The sequence below is a fragment of the Podarcis liolepis genome (genome assembly GCF_965112155.1).
Source record: "Podarcis liolepis genome assembly, chromosome: 15".
NCBI lineage: Eukaryota > Metazoa > Chordata > Lepidosauria > Squamata > Lacertidae > Podarcis > Podarcis liolepis.
In genome coordinates, this window is record NC_139566.1 from 46,064,584 (window position 1) to 46,069,303 (window position 4,720).

Here is a 4,720-nt window from a genome sequence, read left to right on the forward strand (position 1 = left end):
CCTGGCTGCCGTAATGGATGTGCTGCCATGTGCTGGCAGTGGGCGCATGAATCTTTGATGGCTCTGCCGGCGTGTTCCCCCTGTTCTACCCCCCATTTTGTGAGATTAATATTTGATCACGCTCAAAAGCTACCAGAAGCCATTTGGAGCCGGCTTGGTTATTGGCACGGAGGCCCAGCGGAGCATTGAGAGGGAGGCTGCTGTGCCGGGGGGGCGGGGGGGGGGCTGTGAGCCAGAGGGCCTGGCTGGGCAGAGGTATTTGAGTGGGGGTCCCACTTTCTCACGGAGGAGGCTCTAGTCTTGGCTCAGACGGGGGCTCCAGGAGTGGTTCCCTCCAAGGGGGTCATCAGCAACTCTTCATTTTGGGTAGGGCTGGGGAAATGTTGTCCGACTTCTTATAAAAAAAATTCTGCTCCTTTATCCCTTATGGGGTATCCAAGAGCCCATACAGAGAGAGTCCTTATGTAGGTTCTCTATTGGTACGAGAATATTGAGAAGCAAAGCAGCTAGTGAGCGTGACCTTTATTAAACTGTTGCAACAGGGTCCTCCATCCCCCCCCCCCCAGGGAGAAAGGAGAGGAACCCAGAACAATGGTGAACAAGCTCTTATATTGTTATTGTTTAGTCGTTTAGTCGTGTCCGACTCTTTGTGACCCCATGGACCAGAGCACGCCAGGCCCTCCTGTCTTCCATTGCCTCCTGCAGTTTGGTCAAACTCACGCTGGTAGCTTCGAGAACACTGTCCCACCATCTCGTCCTCCGTCATCCCCTTCTCCTTGTGCCCTCCATCTTTCCCAACATCAGGGTCTTTTCCAGGGAGTCTTCTCTTCTCATGAGGTGGCCAAAGTATTGGAGCCTCAGCTTCACAATCTGTCCTTCCAGTGAGCACTCAGGGCTGATTTCCTGAAGAATGGATACGTTTGATCTTCTTGCAGTCCATGGAACTCTCAAGAGTCTCCTCCAGCACCATAATTCAAAAGCATCAATTCTTTGGCGATCAGCCTTCTTTATGGTCCAGCTCTCACTTCCATACATCACTACTGGGAAAACCATAGCTTTTACTATACAGACCTTTGTTGGCAAGGTGATGTCTCTACTTTTTAAGATGCTGTCTAGGTTTGTCATTGCTTTTCTCCCCAGAAGCAGGTGTCTTTTAATTTCGTGGCTGCTGTCACCATCTGCAGTGATCATGGATCCCAAGAATGTAAAATCTCTCACTGCCTCCATTTCTTCCCCTTCTATTTGCTAGGAGGTGATGGGCCCAGTGGCCATGACCTTCGTTTTTTGATGTTGAGCTTCAGACCATATTTTGTGCTCTCCTCTTTCACCCTCAATAAAAGGTTCTTTAATTCCTCCTCACTTTCTGCCATCAAGGTTGTGTCATCTGCATATCTGAGGTTGTTACTATTTCTTCCGGCATATAAGTTAAATAAGCAGGGAGACAATATACAGCCTTGTCGTACTCTTTTCCCAATTTTGAACCAATCAGTTGTTCCATATCCAGTTCTAACTGTAGCTTCTTGTCCCACATAGAGATTTCTCAGGAGACAGATGAGGTGATCAGGCACTCCCATTTCTTTAAGAACTTGCCATAGTTTGCTGCATTTGCTTTAAATAATTCTCATTTGCAGACATTTATCTAATCCTGGGACAGGTAATCTGTGACCCACCAGATAGGACAACTTCCATTACCCCTGACCAACAGCCACCAGGGGCGTGCGGATGGGATGGAGAGTGAGAGCTGCAGTCCTGCAACCTTTGACATCCTCCATCCCTGAATTACAGTGTTAAGCTATGTATAAATGGTTCAACAACACGGCTGCTTGTTTGCACACCCAGCGCTTGGTTTGGTGTTGCAGATGCAACCCGCTTTTGTGTGGGCTTGTGTCATAACTGCGTTATCTTCTCTCAATTCTGATGAAATAAAATCTAGGCGTTTGCTCATTAATTTTCTCAGACAGGTTGCACCAAACATTAGTCTTTCCAGAGGAGGTTTGCCAAATCGGACTTGAAATACAGATATAATAACAAAGTAAGAGCTCGTCTCCCTCTATGACTATTAATCTCTGCAACTCAGTCTGTCTCATAATGGCGGATCCTGATTAAAGGTGCGTCACAGGACAGTCTTTTATCTTCTTCCAAGTATTTCAAAGAACAAAGGCTTTAGTTAATATTATTATTTCCACACAGTTTATATTTTCCGATCTCACTTGCTGTAAGTACATGTAGATGGTTCTTTGGGGGGAGGGGCTTGTTAGGTATTATCATAGTAGAAAAAGAAAAAGTTTTATCCCCCCCCCTTTCCGTTCCGTTGCAACCGGTTTAGATGTTATTCTTTGATGTTATCTTTCTTCCTCCTGTCATTCTTGATACCTCAGTGGCTGTAGTTGGCAGATTAACTACCCTTTCTTCGCCCGAAGCATGTCCAAAATTCTTAAATCCAATCTTTATCTTAAGAAATGAAATTTGAAGTGCTCACAGAGATCCAAACTCCCTCGAGGGCTTTCCATCCAGTGCCCCCCCTCCTTCTTTACGAACTCAGGGGTGGTTTGTGCGCAGCTGCGGATGAGACTGCATCTTCCCTTCCACCGGGAAGTATTTGGGAGGCTGATTACTCCCATCTCAGCCTCTAAATTACCTCGTGGAAGCTGGAGAGATGGTATTGTTGGCCATCTTCCGTGGAGCCCCTAGCGGAGCCCCCTAGGCCCATGGTTCTCAACCCCTCAAACCAACCTGTTAAAAACCATTCTAAAAAGGGCAGTTGTCTAAATTAGTCAATTTAACTCTATATGGGATCATTCCTGCTAAATCAAAACATATACCCTTCCTGTTCTCTGGTCTTTCCTGGATCCTGAAGCTTCTCCATGGTAAAACAAATTAAAACAATTTAAAAATGGGTAGAGGAGGTTTGCACACTGAAGAGGTGGGATGAGGAAATGTGGTCATAAATTGATCTAATCTAAATATTGAACTACACAATAGCCTGATCTATTAGAAAGCATGAAGTGCATGAGAATCCTCCATGCCATTGGGATGTAAGCCAAACCCTTCTATTGTTCATAAAAAGGCAAAGCTAAAGGACCCCTGACCATTAGGTCCAGTCGCGGATGACTCTGGGGTTGCGCGCTCATCTCTATAGGCCGAGGGAGCTGACGTTTGTCCACAGACAGTTTTTCCGGGTCATGTAGCCAGCATGACAAAGCCGCTTCTGGCGAACCAGAGGAACGCACAGAAACGCCATTAACCTTCCCGCCGGAGCGGTACCTATTTATCTACCTGCACTGGCATGCTTTTGAACTGCTAGGTTGGCAGCAGCTGGGACAGAGCAATGGGAGATCACGGGGATTTGAACCGCCGACCTTCCAATCGGCAAGCCCAAGAGGCTCGGTGGTTGAGACCACAGCGCCACCAACGTACCACTTCTACTGTTCATAGGTATGCACTATACATTAAACATAATAACAATTATACATAAAATTGGATCCCCCCTCTGTGGGAGTAATACATAATTAGCAGACATAGTTATTCAACATTCCTACTTAATAACACAAAATACATAGAAGATACTATTTACTAGTCCTATATTAGTTGGATATCTTGAAGCAATCATGTAATTTTGAGACTATTCTTGCTGCTTTTACACATATCTTTAAGCACAAGGGCTGGAGGTCAAAAAGAGAGAAAATGTCCTTACAATACAACTTTCCCCTGTTTGTCAGCCCCCCCCCCCATTAGTCCAAGTCCTTTATGGAAAGAAATGGCGGTGGCCCCTCTGATGTCTTTTGGCCGGCAATGCTCTTGAAGCAATGCAGGCGGCTTGTTTTCCCCCATCACAGCCCTGCCTGCCTGCCTCTCTCTCCACCCCCACCCCGTTTTCCATAGTGTGGATTCCCAAAGACAATGTCCCTGTGGGAAGATAGCATAATAGAAGAAAAATGTGTGTGCAACCTAGAACCTGTCTAGATCTTCAGGAAGAGCAGGTGCTATTCCTGAGTACATAGTCAAGCTGGAAGGGTGGACTCTCCCGCAAGGAACATTTTTAGGCAGAGGCTGGAGGGTCATCTGTCAGGGACTCTCTTAACTATGCAAGGGGATGGACTAAATGACCCTTGGGAACACTTCCAACTCTACAATTATATAATTCTATGAACACATTTGGCAGCAATTATTAGCTAGGAAACTTTCTGGTGTTTATTTCATAAAATTTATATACCTCTTGATTGTAAAAAGAAAAATCTACAAAGTGTTGTTGAAAGGAGGATTATAAACCTGGCCAAATAAACCAAAATCTACTGGCTCATGTATAAATTATTCTAAACCCACAAGCCGGGCAAGTAAGAAGCATCAAAAGCCCACAAGGGGCTCCGTGGAGGGGTCGGAGGCCGCTTGCCTGCTCCTCCAGCTGGAGCCGTGGCTGCTTTGGCAAAGACTTCCCTCCCGGACACGCCTCTGGAACCCGCGTGTTGCCGACGCCACGTGTGAATGCGGGCTGCAAAAGTCTCGTCGCCAAGAGCCAAACAAAAGCGGGCTCCGAATTGGGGAGCGGGCGGGGCACACACAGTCTGGAAGGAAGGGCACTCTGCCCATGGTCAGGGGATCCTCTCCCCCCACCTTCCATTCTTCCGAGAGGGCTCCGTCCTCCGCCGGGACCACCGAGTCCGAGGGAAGGAGGGGGCTTTTCCCTCCCGGCGCCCTTCCTTCCGCCTCTATGGTTCCTGGT